General features: G+C 41.2%; 1 pseudogene; it reads left to right on the top strand.

The window, feature by feature from the left end:
* LOC139367293 (cadherin-23-like) overlaps nucleotides 1–17,494 on the top strand; it is a 187,209-nt pseudogene that overhangs the window by 74,922 nt on the left and 94,793 nt on the right.

Raw genomic sequence — 17,494 nt, 5'->3', positions numbered from 1 at the left:
GATAGTATATCATGTGTGTCGTGATTTTTGTATTCATTTAAACGCATTTAAATGTGTGTTAGTGCTTTTGGTATGTGTCAAGAACAATAAAAAAGCATTTTGACAAAATGTATTGTAGCACGGTAGCATATTTTTGACTGTGATTGGAGAAAACTGAGGACGGATCAACAACATTGTAGTTACTCCACAATAGTAACCTAATTGACAGAGTGAAAAGAAGGACGCCTGTACAGAATACAATTATTTCGAAATGTGCATCCAGTTTGCAACAAGGCATTAGTAATATTGCAAAAATGAAGCAAAGCAATTGACTTTTTGTCATGAATACAACATATTATGTTGGGGCAAATCCAATACAACACATTACTAAGTACCACTCTCCATATTTCCAAGCAGAGTGGTGGCTGCATCATGTTATTGGTATGCTTGTTATCATTATGTACTGGGGAGTTTTTCAGGATAAAAAAAAGTAAAATCCGGTTCAGTCTGCTTTCCACCAGACACTGGGAGATTCATTCACATTTGAGCAGGACAATACTCTAAAACACAGGACAAATCTACACTGGAGTTGCTTACCAAGAAGACAGTGTATGTTCCTGAGTGGTTGAGTAAAATGTTTGACTTAAATCTACTTGAAAATCTATGTCAAGACCTGTAAATAGTTGTCTAGCAATGATTAACAACCAATTTGAACAACCACTTGAATAATTTTGAAAAGAATAATGGGCAAATGTTGCAGAATCCAGGTGTGGAAAGCTATTAGAGACTTAGGTGCTTCTACAAAGTATTGACTCAGAGGTGTGACTCAGAGGTGTGAATACTTAAGTAAATTTGCAATTTCTGTATTTCATTTTCAAAACGAGATAATGCAGCTGTCGATAAACCAAGGGAGAACATTCTACAAGGACAAACGCACATCTATCTTCAATGGCTATTATTTGAAACTTTAAACATGAAACTATACTGCTGAGCTGTTGCAGAAAATGAAAGATTATAATGTGATCAATTGAGAATTGGCAGCCAAAACATCACATACTCTCTGATGTTCCCTGCAAGGCTGCGTGTCACCCATGAGAGCAAGACCCACATCTTCTGTGCCTGATGCCAAGTCCTTCCTGCGCTCCGTTAGGATTACACCACCTTCCAGATTTGACGAAAGGGTCCAAAAAATATACAGACTACAGTACAGTATGTGGCAAACTGTTGGGCTAGTCAGAAGGACTCAAGGCCCAAGCAGTAGCCTAAATCTACCGCGGAACATTTTCCAATCTACATTGACTACTAAAGCGACCCCTTGTTCATAAGGACTAGAAACTATTTGGGTTTATGCTAATATTTGGGACCTTATTGCTGGACTTATTCAGCAATCTGTAACCTACAGCTTGTCTGGATGGTATTTTATTTAAACTAGAAAAACGGTACAGCCTACTTTCATCATTCCCCTTTTCTCTGTGCTATAGATTAAAGAGACATATTTTTACGTTGTTTCATGGCAATTCCATATAGGCTACCCAAGTGTAGGTTACTGTAAATATTATCCTAAAATTGCTGACCCTTTATTGATTATTATTTACTGATTTAGGCAATGCTTTTGGATTACAGTTAATTTCCAACATTTAAAATGTACTGTTTAGGACAACCTGCTTTGGAATGAATGTCACTTTACCTGCCTGCATATTATTATAAATTTTCTTATAATATTATTTGAGTTAGAACAACATTTAATATGCTATTGGCTATATATGAGTGTATTGAATGTTTCATCCATGCTGGTCCATTTACGGGCTCCTCTCTTTTGTTTTTTGCATCCTGGCTAACCTGAAACGATAGGTCGCTGAAGTGGAATTTGAAGTCAGATATGCTATAATATAGCCTGAAATGTCACTTTGTTTCCACATTTGCCCCTCTACTGAGTGTTGTGAGGATCCCCCCTTTGTTTAAAGAACACAACACCACCCTGTGTTCTTCTTTTAATTTCACTGTTCAGTCTCCTTTAGTGTTGATTTTCTTGTTGTTCCTCTGTGTGTTTGTTGCTCTGTTTTGTTTGTTGAGAAACAAAATAGCATTTCTTTCTGCAGTTATGGGTACAAGGAAAAGGTGCATTCAAATCAAGGACTGTAGTGAGTGATATTTACACTTTATACTGACAATGACGACAATCACTTAATAACATTCAGATTTATAATGTGAAGTGCTTATACATGTGGTCAAATGGAAAACAATATTGACACAGCTAAAACAAATGGATTGTGACCTCGCTCTCCTCCAAGAGACTCACTTATCAGATAACGAGCACAAAAAGCTTAAATGGGAATGGGTAGGTCCAACTTTTTTCTCTCCTGACGTCTTTTACATTGAAAAATAAGGTAACTCATTCAGAGGGTCAGTTTGTTTTTATTCAGTGCCCATTATTTGGCATTAATTTAACTTTTGCTAATATACAGTATATGCACCAAATTATGATTCCCCACAATTTATTAATATATGTTTCTTAGAGATCGCAAAGCAGTCAAATACACATGGTGTAGTTGGAAGTGACTTTAATTGCATTTTATATCCACACATGGATATAAAATGGTCCCATATTCAAAATGTCTAGAGCAGTTACATTTCTCTGTGAAGAGCAGGGGTTTATTAAAATTTGCAGAAAGTTACACCCAACATTAAAAATGACACCCAACATCTAATCCCTATGGCACTTACTCTAGGATTTACTTTTTTCTTATCCCTCAGATCTTAGCTCATCAGGTAGAAAACTGTATTATTAATAACATTACCATTTCGTATCATAGTCCTGTATCCCTAAAACTAAAGTTAAATGATTGACTTCCTGGTACATACAGGTGGAGGCTAAATGCTTCTCTTCTTGGAGAAACTTGTTTTCAAAAGGTTATTTAAGCTGAAAATGTTGTCAATTTAAATCACTTTTATGGGAGAATGCCTAGGCTTATTTTAGGAGTCAAATTATAACCTCTTCATATCTGTTCAAAAAAGTATGTATAAAAAAACAAGAGAAGATTGAGAGAGAAATCTTCCCATTAGAGGAAAGACAAACGAAACAAGGAACACTAATTCAGTTGACTGCAGCGAACGGAGAGCTTATTACGCTTCTTACTTATAAAGCTGAGGGTTCTATACTAGGTCTATACTCAGGGAGACAAACCAGGGAAACTTCTTGCACTGCAACTGAAAAAGGATGCAGCTGAACAATATACTCTCGATATCAGAACTGTACTGGGCAAAGTTACATCTTGCCCAGGGATTTATTGACATTTGCAGAAAGTTATACCCAACAACAAAAGTGCCACTTTTTTTCTGTTAGCAACATTAAATTAGTTTGGTTTTGGGGAGCGCTTTATGAAATAGAGTTGATATATGAAAGTCCAAAATCATGTTAGAACAAATGGGGATATGTTGCATTCTTTTTTGCTACAACGTGGAAATCGTCAAGGAGATTTATTTGCCCTTAGTATAGAAACTCTGACGAAAGCTATTCAAAGTGCGATAAACATTTATGGTCTGCAGGTGGGGCCAAAAGAACACAATATATCTCTATATGCAGATGATGCCACAGAGGCTGAGACAACAATTCAAAATATATTTAAATTAATGGGTGAATATGGTGCTACATCAGGCTGTAACATTTACGTTACTGAAACTATTGCAATGATGACATTTGTGCTGAAAACTCAAGCATCAAAGGCAACTACGCATTTAAGTGGACTGATACAAGCATACGCTACTTGGCTGTTAATGTTACGTCAGACTATGGGAAACTATATGCTTTGAACTACTCCCCCCCCTTCCCCCTGTGATTAGTAAAATCACTGAAGATCTAGATGCAGGTCGGGTCTCTCCAGTGAAAATGAATATCTTACCAAGACTGCTTTATCTGTTTCCAATGCTTCCTCTAAAAGCTTGCCTAAATACAGCAATAGGCACATTTTTAGGGCAAAATAGGAAGGCTTGTATGAGTTATAAAAACTGCAGCTGTCCAGATGATTGGGTAGGCTTGGCCTTCCTAACCTTAAATTGTATTTCTGGGCAGCGCAACTTAACCACATGGCGTCATGGATTCAACAACCAAAGGATTTGTCATGGCTTAAAATTGAGAATCAATATTGTGCCACAATGCCTTTACGTTGTCTACACTTTACAGCAGACCCTATTTCTGTTGTGAGCATTAAACCAAATCAAATTATCACTCATACATTGACGTTCAACACCAATATAAACTGATTAATGACATTCATAGACACTCACCTACATTCCACAACCCTGCCCTCCTTCCTGCTTCCTAGAGTCTCAACTGTTGAAAGGCTCAATTCTTAAATAATTTCAAGAAGTCTAGGAGAAATTCATTTTATCCCAAATAAATGTTTATAGGTACATTCAAGTAAGGCAATTCTAATCAAAAATGAAATACAATTTTGGTCACTTGCGCCGAATACAAGAAGTGTAGACTTTGTCAGGAAACGCTTACTCCCGAGCCAATTCCCAGCAATGCAGAGTAAAAAATGGATTGTTAAAAAAGGATTGTTACAAAAAATTACTGAGCCGAATTACTTTATCAAGAGGAAAACATTGGGACTGTTTCAAACTTTTATCACAATATCATTAACATTCTATTATTATCTTTAGATAATCTTAAGAACTCATGGTAGGGTGAATTACAGGTGCATATATCAGAGAAGAGTTGGGGGAATGTATGCAAAACACAATATAAAGCTACTACATGTAATCAAACAATGGAGTTCCAACTCAAAGTACTACATCGTCTTTGTATGAGCCCTGCTAAAATTAACGAAGAAATATCCTCTACATGTTGGAGGCAGTGTGGACAAATAGTTACTTTATCACATATATTTTGGCAATGTCTGAAAATCCAGAGTCAATTTGGGAGACCTCTCTCCTCTCTAACTGCACTACCCCATCCCTCTCTCTTGCCTTCTCTTACTCCCCCTATTTCCGTCCCCTCCCTCACTCCCCCTTCATCTTGGCTTCCTCAGTCCCCCTCTCTGTCCCCTTTCTAATTGCGCTGCTCTCCTTACTCTCCTAGTACCATCTATGCGGTGCGGTAGTGAAATGTCAAGTGCTAAATTTCAATGCATATTAACTGGGTATGACTGAGGCGACGCCTGGTGTCTCCCCGACTCTCCGATAAATCAGCTGTCACAACGAAGGTCAGGGGGAGCGGTAGTGGGAAGACACGAAGGAGAGAGAGAAGAGGAAGAAATAAGGTATGTGGGAGAAAGAGAGAGTAAGTGAAAGAGGGTTGAGGAAGAAGGTAGGGAGAGAGAGAGAGAAAGGAGGGGGGGCAGAGAGAAAGTGTGGCTAACAGAGTTTTCTGTCTTCATGAAGAGCTACTGGGTGGGTTTGGCTTTTTCTACACCCCACACTAACACACCTGATTCAGCTGATCAAAGTCCGGAGTAGTAGCCGATTAGTCAAATTAGAAGTGTTTAGAATAGAGTTGGAACTAAATCCTGCACAACCAGTAGCTCTTACAGGGAAAAACAGAGGTCTGTAAGACGTGTGTCACAAAACAAACAATACCTCACAGTGATGGGGTGCAAAGAACTGAACTAAATAGTGTGTGAACAGGTGATTAGAATTCAGGTGATTGGGATCTGGAGAGTGAGCTGCGCTCAGGGGATCTAGGTGTTTGAGGGTGTGAGTTGGAAGCAGCCATTACAATTAGTAGCCTACCAAACTTGCTAACAGCCTGGTACTCAGCACTCTGTTGTCCCAATCACTCTGACATCAATGCAAATGTATTCGAAAATCTAATCCAGCACTTCTTTAGAGCCCATGAGCTCATGTTGCGCAACATTTCTATAGGTTATGCAATTGCGCTAGAAAACAGAGTGATGGCCAATAATAAAAAGAGGAGGATCCCATCAGCTTTCTATATGCTAGGCCATCTATATTTATTTCTCAACTTTCCTAATATTAAGCACATTGTTTATCTTTACAACATGACTGGCATGAAACTCAACCACGGGAAGTGTCCTCCATTCGCTATTTAAATGCATCAAGATTATGTATTTCTTCCCGCTGCCCCTGTTTCGAGACAGGTGCATGATAATGGTCCATTCTAAATCAAAACAAATTTCACACATATATTATTTAGTATATGTAAAGACAAGATTAAATCAAGAATAATCTGATGGGTGACAATATTAGCCTTTCACTTGTGAATTATATATTTTCACTTGTGAATGATACCAGTATAAGAAACTGCATTTTTTTTTCTCCCATGGGCAAAGAAATTCTAAAGGAGTGATGAAATTAATTAACAGTAATTTTGATCCAAATGTGCAAATTGTCCAAACAGATTCTCAAGGTAGATGGATTATTTTAAATATGTTATGTTAAACAGATATGTCTTCCAGCTTCAGTCATTTTTGCAGTTCGTTCCAGTCATTGGCAGCAGAGAACTGGAAGGAAAGGCAGCCAAAGGAGGAATTGGCTTTGGGGTTGACCAGTGAGATATACCTGTTGGAGCGTGTGCTACGGGTGGGTGCTGCTATGGTGACCAGTGAGCTGAGTTAAGGCAGAGCTTTACCTAGCAGAGACTTGTACAGTTGTGGCCAAAAGGTTTGAGAATGACAAATATTAATTTTCACAAAGTCTGCTGCCTCAGTTTGTATGATGGCAATTTGCAAATAATCCAGAATGTTATGAAGAGTGATCAGATTAATTGCAAATAATTGCAAAGTCCCTCTTTGCCATGCAAATGAACAGAATCCCCAAAAAATATTTCCACTGCCTGAAGATAGATGGGGCAATCAGTTCCCATATGGTGTCCAGGGCACAGCCGAGGGCAGAGGGTGGTCTATAGCAAGTGGCAACGGTGAGAGACTTGTTTCTGGAAAGGTGGATTTTTAAAAGTAGAAGCTCAAATTGTTGGGTACAGACCTGGATAGTAAGACAGAACTCTGAAGGTTATCTCTGCAGTAGATTGCATCACCGCCCCCTTTGGAAGTTCTATCTTGTCGGAAAATGTTATAGTTAGGGATGTAAATTTCAGGGTTTTTGGTGGTCTTCCTGACACGACTAGGACATCCGGGTTGACAGAGTGTGCTAGAGCAGTGAATAAAACAATTTCAGGGAGGAGGCTTCTTATGTTAACCTGCATGAAACCACAGCTTTTTTGGTTACAGAAGTCAACAAATGAGAGTGCCTGGGGACACGCGGGGCCTGGGTTAATCTCCACATCACCCGAGGAACAGAGGAGGAGTAGGATGAGCGTACGGCTAAAGGCTATCAAAACTGGTCGTCTAGTGCATTGGGGACAGAGATTAAAAGGAGCAGATTTCTGGGTGTGGTAGAATAGATTCAGGTCATAATGTACAGACAGGGGTATGGTGGGGTGCGAGTACAGTGGAGCAAAAACCCAGGCATCGGTTGATGATAAGAGAGATTGGCACTAGTTATGCTGGGTGAGGTCACGTCATGTGTGGGAGGTGGGACAAAGGAGGTATCTGAGGCATGTTGAGTGGGACTAGGGGCTCCGGAGTAAACTAAAACAATGATAAATATCCTAAACAGTATACAAGGCATATTGACATTTGAGAGAGACAAAAAGTGAGGTATAAAGCAATCACAGGTGTTGATTGGGAGAGCTATCTAAGACAACAACGTGTAAGACAACAACAGCTAATCAGCTAAGACAACAACAACAGGTTAAATGGCGATGAGTGGTAAAGAGGGTCGGTTAACTACACACAGGGCCTGAGTTCGTGGCAGGGACCGACAGATAAATAAATGTAAACAAAATGGAGTACCGTGTGAACAGGGTCCAGTGAACAGCAATAGATGGAGATGGGAAGCCGAAGAGTAGTTGTTACTACGCTAGAATGGGGGAGACACAGCGTTTAAAGTTAGCAGGCCGGGGTAAGTAGAAGCGTCTGCTCCGACGTCCGGCAAAGGCCGGGTTGAAAGCACAGCGGATGGAGTTTCGTCGGCAGACCAGTTGTGGTAGTATGGCGGGGCACCGTGTCGTCAAAGGGTCCAAGCCAGATGGTGAAAGAGGTATTGTAGTTGTAGTAATTTTGTTTGCTAGCCGGGAGATGCGCGTGGCTTGCAGTTAACTGGTGCTAGCGCCGGGGCATGGGCATTAGCTGCTATAGCCACTCAGTAGCAGCTAGCTAGCAGCAATGATCCGATGCAAAGGTCCAGAGCTTACGGCAGGGAACCGGTGGAGCAGTGGATTCTAGCTGTGTTTGGGGAGAGTCCGGGTGACCACTGAGTATGCCGGGAGGTGGGCCTGGCTCAGGGCTAGCTTCGGGGCTAGGTCACTCGATGGCAGCTAGCTAGCTGTGATGATCAGGAGTAATGGTCCAGGGTTTACGGTGGGAGTTCGGCGTTGTAGTGGAGAAAACAGTCAGATACTGGTAGGCTGGCAAGTATTATCCAGGCTAAAAAAAAGAGCTGGTGTCTGTGCGGAAGGTAAAGGCTGCTAGCAGTGGCTAACAATGACTAAATAGCTGGTAGATAATTATCTGGTTAACTGCTGATGGGCTAGCCTCTGATGGAGGTTCTGGCTATAAGGTTAAAAAAAATAGCGGTTCCGTATCACATTGGGTGAGGCAGGTTACCGGAAGGTATATTTAATTTAAAAAAGGAAAAGAGATTGAAAATAAAATTGAAATATATACAAAAAAAGACGAAAAATACAAAGTACACGAGAGGACGACAAAACACGTCTGCATTGCTTCGCCATCTTATTTATTTATTTTTTTATAAAAATGAAGATAAAAATGAAGATCTATTAGGATTTTTAAGAATTATCTTTGAATGACAGGGTCCTGAAAAAGGGACATTTCTTCTTTTTTTTGCTGAGTTTATATACAGAGATCATGTGACACAGATTGCACACAGGTGGACTTTATTTAACTAATAATGTGACTTCTGAAGGTAATTGGTTGCACCAGATCTTATTTTGGGGCTTCATAGCAAAGGAGGTGAATACATATGCATGCTCCACTTCTCCGTGAATTTCTTGAGACAAGTAATTTTTTTTCATTTCACTTTGGACTATTTTGTGTATGTCACATGAAATCCAAATAAAAATCTATTCATGCAACAACATAGGAAAAACGTGAAGGGAGATTAATACTTTTGCAAGGCATGGTTAGTGCCACGATACTGTAAATGTGCTATTCTGACACACTCCTGCCCTCAGATCATATTCTAACAGACATCTGTTATTTTCAGTTTGCTAGTGTTTGCCTGTGATAAGCCACCGGGCTTGACTGACTGAGTGGGTGTCAACTATCCACAAGGCTGGTGACATTTTCACGTAAACAGATATCAAACACGTAACCCTGTCATAGGTCATTTTTCAAATGCCATCCCTCCCTCTCCTTGTCTTTCTTTTTCCCTCTCTCCAGCTCTCTTGTTTTCTCTCTCTCTTTCTTTCTTTCTATCTCTCACTCCTTCCATCTCTCCCTGTCCCTCTCTCTCCCTCTATCCCTTTCTGTCTCTCTCGTTCCGCAAAACATCCATACAAAACTTTGATGGCAGGTTGAGATTGAAACGTATTTGTCAAAGAACAGCATAGGGACAGATTTTTTGGCTGTTATGGATTTGTGTTGTCAGAGATGCCATTTAAACCCTTTCTGGGACAAAGACAATTTGGCTGTCAAAAAACTGGTGAGCTGAAAGGAAAGAGAGAGGGAGAGGGAGAGGGGGGGTATTTTGGGGTGGTGGGGGTGGGGAGGGTGTAAGGTAGCATTGTACAAGGATAAGGGAAACAGAAACAGAGAGGAGAGGAGGTGAGAGCTGAGAGGGTGGGAGGAATGGTGAGAGAGGGTGAAGGGTAGGGGGTTTAAATGCCGGTTGATTGAACATGTTTCACTTGTGTGGACAGCAGGAGAATATTGCTCATATTACTTCAGCTCTCTCCATCTCTCTCTCGCTCACTTTCTCTCTCTGTCTCTACCTACCCTCTCCCATCTCCATCTCTCTTCCCTCTGTCTCTGGTAGTGATCGCTCCAATCTAAAATACCTTTAATTGATTCTGCTGTAATTAGTCAATGACAAAAGATGCTTTGGCAGAATTGGAGCATAAACATGCCTCAGACACAATTTGCTGGATCAATGGGAGGCAGAGAGGGAGAGAGGGATGGAGAGAGAAGAGGGGGGGGGTGTTTTCTGGTCGGCTTAGCAAAGGTAGCGAGAGAGAATGTGAGAGAGAAGGAAAGGGAGAAAGAGAGAGAGGGATGGAGAGATGTTTTTAAGCACCGCCACCTTGTCAGATTGAGGCGCGGAGGCCGAGAACACTGCGGATCAAAGACTTCAAATAGCTTATTTTTCTTCACCCCTCTCTCTCTCTTTCTCATCCTCTACTTTTTTTTCATGAGTTGCAACCTCATCTGCTCAGCTGGAGAGTTTTGAAATGATAGGTAGGTAGGTAGGTAGGTAGGTAGGTAGGTAGGTAGGTAGGTAGGTAGGTAAGTAGGTGTGTGTGTGTGTGTGTGTGTGTGTGTGTGTGTGTGTGTGTGTGTGTCTGAGGAGTGTCTTGGTGTGGCAGAGTCTAAGGGGATGAGAAGTTGTGCTTATTATAGTGTCTACAAGATAATAAGTGCTCTAAACCTCTTTTTTCCTATGTGTGTATGTCCACAGGGCTATGAGGTGCGCAAGATAAGAGCCATTGACCAGGATCTGGGGAGACCGAGAGGCATCGGCTACACCATCATCTCAGGTCTGTCACAATCAATTAGTTAATCAATCCCCATCACACTCACACACTCACTCACTGCTTATTATTGGGTGTTAGGGTTGTTAACTAAACATTGCTTTTAGAGTTGAACTGACCATACCAGATCATACAACATACAATACTATCAGAAGCACAGTGTTCTTTGTTTCATGTCTGCAGGCCTTACCATTGCTGAGATATTACAATGTTTGTGTCAGTATTCTGGGTCAAAGTGTCGCAGGACATAATGCACAGGTCAAAGGCAAAGCCTTTTCCAAAAATGCCACCACAATGACACAAGTGGACTAAGATTAACAAATATCAACTCAAATATCTCAAGATAGGAATGTCCTATCAACAGGACTTTTTTCAGGGGTTATACAATAATATGAACGTGTTAAATTAAATCTTTCCGCTGACCAGGTGAATACAGGGTGTGTGTATGATCCCTTACTGATGCCACCTGTTAAATCCACTTCAATCAGTGTAGATGAAGGGGTGGATTTTTGCCTTTATGCCTCGCTTTTTGTCTCTCTCAACTTGATACAACTGCGAGAAGCATTGAGGTCAACATGGGCCAGCATCCCTGTGGAATAATTTGGACATTTTGTAGAGTCCATGCCCCGACAAATTGAGGCTGTTCTGAGGGCAAAACGGGGCTGCTACTTAATATTAGGAAGTGTTCCAAATGTTTTGTACACTCAGTGCATATGTACTGAACAAAAATATAAACACAACATACAGTTCAGGAAAGGAAATCAGTAAATTAAAATAAATTAATTAGGCCCTAATCTATGCATTTCACATTCCTGGGAATACAGACATGCATCTCTTGATCACAGATATCTTAACGAAAAAGGTAGGGGTGTAGACCCTGGTGAGAACGAGGAGCTTCCCTGCGACGGTTTCTGACAGTTTCTGCAGTTTCTTCGGTTGTGCAAAACCACAGTTTCATCCGCTGTCTGGGTGGCTGGTCTCAGACGATCCCGCAGGTGAAGAAGCCGGATGTGGAGGTCCTGGGCTGGCGTGGTTACACGTGGTCTGCGGTTGTGAGGCCAGTTATACGTACTGCCAAATTCTCTAAAGCGACGTTGGAGGCGGTTTATGGTAGAGAAATTAACATTAAATTCTCTGGCAACAGCTCTTGTGAACATTGCTGCAGTCAGCATGCAAATGTATCACTCGCTCAAAGCTTTTAACATCTGTGGTATTGTGTTGTGTAACAAAACTGCACTGTATTTTAGAGTGGCATTTTATTTTCCCCTGCACAAGGTGCACCTGTGTAATGATCAAACTGTTTAATCAGCTTATTGATATGCCACACCTGTCACGTGGATGGATTATTTTTGGCAAAGGAGAAATGCCCACTAACAGGGATGTAACAAATGTTTGCACAACATTTGAGAGCAATACGCTCTTTGTGTGTGTGGAACATTTCTGGGATCTTTTATTTCAGCTCATGAAACACAGAACCAACACTTTACATGTTGCGTTTATATTTTTGTTCAGTGCATTCTCTGATCCTTTGAGTGGGTGGAAAACATGCCAGTTCATGCTGCAAAAGCTCTGATACATTTGGAGGATATCCTCTGGAAGTTTTCATACAGTAATTAATGCGTAAGTCTATGGATGGAGATGAGAACCATGAGCCTCCTAGGTTTTGTATTGAAGTCAATGTACCCAGAGAATTACAGAACATCTCCACCTTCAGAGTGCTGTTTATTTATTTATTTTATTTAACCTTTATTTATCCAGGCAAGTCAGTTAAGAACAAATTCTTATTTACAATGACGGCCTACCGGGGAACAGTGGGTTAACTAACTGCCTTGTTCAATGACAGATTTTTTTACCTTGTCAGCTTGGGGATTCGATCCAGCAACCTTTCAGTTACTGACCTAACGCTCTAACGCTCTAACCACTAGGCTACCTGCCGCCCCAGAGGTAACTGTAGACCTTCATTGCAAAACAGTGTGTTGTCATCAATTATTTGGTTACATGTGAATATATTTAGTATTGTTTTGTCAAAAAATAACATTTTTTTTTCGAAGGTAGCACTATATTTATTTGAATTAAATTTACTGAGGAGGATGGTCTTCCCCTTCCTCCTCTGAGGAATCTCCACTGCTAAAGGCACAGTATCATGTGAGGTCACTTGTCAAGTCAGTCAGTCAGTAATTGCTACAGATGTGCTCAATAGTGCTTGAGCACAATGTATAATGTTGGAGCTCAATGGTCAACACTGTGTTGACTTTAATGTTCTGGACAAATCCTGTCTTCATGTCGCACACATCGCTTTGGCTCTCTCTTCTCCTGTAGCTCCAAGCAATCGGTCTCCTTCACTATGTCTCCCATTAGCTCCTCTGTCAGAAACAGCTTGAATCACTCTGCTGCAGAAGGAGATGGCAAGGGGCTTTGCAGGAGGGGTGAAATGGCTAGCGGCCTTCCAGCTACCCAGACCCACTGTTGGCCTGCCTCCATCACCACCAGCATCTTCAGGGGGACCTGGAACATCATCGGTGGGCAGGGGGGCCTCTGATTCAGGGTTCTCAATGGCCACAAGGTTGGGGGGACGCACTGTCACTGTCAGAACCTGATTCCTCACTTTCATACACAGACTCATTGTCAGAATTGACTCATTTGTAAATTGTCTCCTTTTGAAAGACATTGCTAATGCTATAGCTTAGCCCACTAGCTACATACATAAACACACTGAGTGGCTCTGAGTGAGTGTCAGAGGTTACGTAATTGACTGCCGGCACCCGCCACTTGTATCAATGAATCATAGTTTGTGAGGTAATAATTGATTTATTTACTGTTTTATGTGCATGTTTTCAAGGTCTGGTGACAAATCATGCATTCCGATTCCTGCATAGATTGTAAAGGACACATATAATGTGTGTAAAATAATTTTGTGAATGATGTACTGATTATGATGAAGACAGCTTGTTGACATGTTTGTTGACATCATACAATGAATTCTGGGTTTCACGTAAACGTCTGTCAGATCAAAGATGTTATAACAAAATGAAGTGAAGGGATAAACTCATATTTCGAGTAAACTTCTGGAGGTGAATGATGGGAAGTGAATGATGGTAGGTCTTGTGTATACTTACAATATACAGACTAATTGGTCAGAAGAGGAGTAAAAGATACTTCATTCTAAATGCAATTGTTCCTGAGGACCTGAGGTTTAAATGTATGCAATGTTTATTTTACTTTCACCAAAACAAAAAAGCGAGAGAGGGAGACCGAGATCACGGTAAGAGAGAACATCTCTGCCCTATGCTCAGTTAGCTAACGGTGGCTTATTAGCCACATTCTGGTGGTGAATCTACGATCACTTCAACAATTTAACTTGAAATCTTGATAGCAGCATAGCAAGACGTGCAGTGATATACATTTTTTGTGTGTATTTCGTCAAATGTATATGGTCAAGCACTGAGTGTAGATGAACTCTTGCTTACAATTTACCAAGGCAATGTTTTTGTAGCTTTCTGCTAAAATATGTCCATTTAATTCATAGTTGATCAAAATATCATAATTTATAAAGTGAGCACCAGAGTCAAAGTAGAATTCTAACTCCGCGTACAGATTTTGTCACATTACCTATTTTCTGGTGATAATCATAGAGAGTAATACACAAGGCTGATTCAAACACACACCATTCAATACGTTCATATAATCAATAAAGATCAGGGAGTTTGGCTGCTATACCACCTCTGCCTGGGTTGTATTAGGACACTGTAGCAAAACATGTTGTAAAGGAAACCACAAATTAGCATTTACTATATTATTGGATAAGTTCGTAGTATCTCTCTATAATTTTCTGGACTGGGCATGTTTACCGATGATAGGAAAGGACCAGTGTCAGTTCAGAAAGCTTATTAACAGTCTAAAGTGGACAACCAATCCATTTGTCTGGTTTCTTCCACCCATAAATGCGTTATGAGTTATCGTGTTACGACACTTTTCACAGGAAATGGGGAGTGATAGAGAACAGAGGACACTGGTGGGAGGAGCTATAGGAGGACGGACTCATTGTAATGGCTGGAATGTAATAAATTGAACGGTATCAAACACATCACACATGGAAACCATTCCAGCCATTACGATGAGCCCATCCTTCTATAGCTCCGTTCACCAGCTTCCTCTGATAGAGTTACAAACATGCAAAGGCATAGTATCATGTAACGTGTGTATGTGTGAGTCTGTGCCTGTCTTCCTGCACACATGATGTGATGTGTGTCAGAGACATTACATTTTACCAACCCACGACTAAGTTGTGTTACAATACCTTTAGGGGCCCACCAAAGTTAGACAGACAGAGACAAAATACCCTGTAAACCAACATACAGGCTTTGAGTGAGTGAGTGAGTGAGTGAGTGAGTGAGTGAGTGAGTGAGTGAGTGAGTGAGTGAGTGAGTGAGTGAGCAAGCGTGCAAGTGTGCAAGCGTGCGTGCATCCTCGGTGATGTGCTTCATGTCTTTGTATCCCACAAAGTACAGAAACTTCAAACAGAACTATCTTCCACATACTGTACAGTATGTACTGCAGCTGAAAATGACTATTTCCAGACAGTCTGTATTGTGCTGTAATGCTAGGAGACCTACTTTATGTTTTTTTGTTGTGTGACTCAAACCGAGTTGTGTGGGTTAGGGTGGCTGGGACCGGTTCTTTAGCCTCTTAGACCACAGTGGACAGAGAAATAGAAGACAGTTTCATCAACTATACTGTATATTACAAAAGTAACTGCAAATCAGTATAGCTAATTTTCCCCCTGCCTTCGGACACTTTCTAGCAGTTGGAGGACTAAATCACCTTGAGCTAAAGATTTAAATGGACTGGAAAATAACGGTAAGTTTTGCGACTAAAGACACCCTTCTAGCTAGCTGACCACCGATTTTTATTGCAATTTATGTAAGTTAAGTTAGGTTTTGAGAGTTTTCTAAAAAGTAATATGAATACACATTTTGTGGGACACGCTGTATATTGTACAATTTGACTGCGCGACAGACCACACATCATTTAACTTTTTACCTCTGAAATATAGCTAACACATTTGCTAATGTTGCTAGCTTGGTTGCTAAATGTTGATATAACTGCTAGGTAAGCAAAAAGGAAAATCATTTTAAGTGTTAGATAATACATATCACGAAAACAAGCTTTACCGTAGTCTTCTGACGGGGTGTTTTGCACAATCTTTTTTTCATCTTACAACAGCTGCGTAGAGGCAGTATTTAGTAAAATGTTACAATGTATGCATCAATATTAAACTAATTGGGACAGTGTTTGTTTCAGATAACATCAAATAAAAAACATAGTTACACTTTCAATTATTGTGAAATCGTTCATCACCTTTCAATGCCTTAACTTTGAAATGTAAATGCTTATACATATTCAGATTGAGCTATCTTTCTAGAATGTGTATAATATACCAAGTTATTTAGCTACATGTATTTACCACCACAGCATGGAGAAAGCCAAGAGGAAGCAGTGGAGTGAGATGGACATGTTCCATGCCATGGAGGACTGCGGGGCAGGGATGGCTATCCGCCAGGCTGCCAAGGTTAGGCATCTTTTGTTTTTAGGAGATTACCACGTCTATATGAATTGTATCTGCTAGTAACAGTTTTATTTTATTATCTAACAAGGTGCATGGCGTACCTCGGCAGACCCTGGCGGAAATGCTGGGAGGCCGGGTAATCCATGGTTGTCGCGGTGGACCACCCACATTGCTTGCACCAGAGGATGAAAGTTCACTGGTGCAGTACTGTATCTACAACGCCAGCCATGGGTTCCCCTTCACCAGACAGAGGCTGATGAAATACGCAGGTATTTGGGGTTCTATTTGTTTATGCATGTAGATTGCTGGACTGACTGTTCTCAATGTGTGTGATGTAAATTTGGATGTGTATGGTGATGCCAAAACAATAATTTTCATCCTGGATGGATACGTTTATATTCTATTCTATTGTAAGTTTCGGGCACCCAGGGAAAACAATCCCACCACTTGAGAAGAGGTGGTGGGAAATATTTAGGAGGACTCACAAGAACCTGAGCATGAGGAGGCTGGACACCCTGGACAGGGGGAGAGCTGAGTGTGCCACACGTTCGACGATAGACACCTTCTTCACTTCTTATGAAAAGCACTTAGAGGAGAGTGGGTTGAGGGAGAAACCCAGACAAATCTATAACTGCGATGAGTCTGGATTTTGTAACAACGACCAGAGCAGGCACAAAGTGCTTTCTCCCCAGGGCGCAAACCACATGTACCAGCAGGCTCTGGGGACCAATGAGCACATCACAGCGCTGGCCTGCTTCAAAGCAGCTGGGGAGGACATCTCCCCATTTATCATCTACCCCAAGTGTTTCCCCGGTGGCCACTACACACTGGGAAGCCCCCCCAGGCATGTATGGACGGTCAAACAGTGATTACATTGACGGGGACCTGTTCAGGAAGTGGTTTCAGCACAAAATTAAGCATGCAGTGAAGGAGCACCCTCTCCTTGTCCTCTTTGATTGGCACAAGAGCCACATGGACACGGATGTGCTCGCGGCAGCACTAAGGGAAGGGGCTATACTTCTTTGTCTTCCACCACACTGCACCCATGTCCTGCATACTTTGGCCCTTTACAGGATGAGTTCTCCAAGGTAGCTGGAGACCATTTTGACCACTCCTACGTGGTAAAGAAATCAGAATTTGCCATAGTATTCCGCTACCCGTACCAGCACTGCAAGGACATGCGTTATGTGGTGGACTGGTTTTGACCCTTTTGACCTTTCGGC

Source organism: Oncorhynchus clarkii, chromosome 16 (assembly GCF_045791955.1).
Source record: "Oncorhynchus clarkii lewisi isolate Uvic-CL-2024 chromosome 16, UVic_Ocla_1.0, whole genome shotgun sequence".
NCBI lineage: Eukaryota > Metazoa > Chordata > Actinopteri > Salmoniformes > Salmonidae > Oncorhynchus > Oncorhynchus clarkii.
This window is presented reverse-complemented; position numbering and strand designations above follow the sequence as displayed.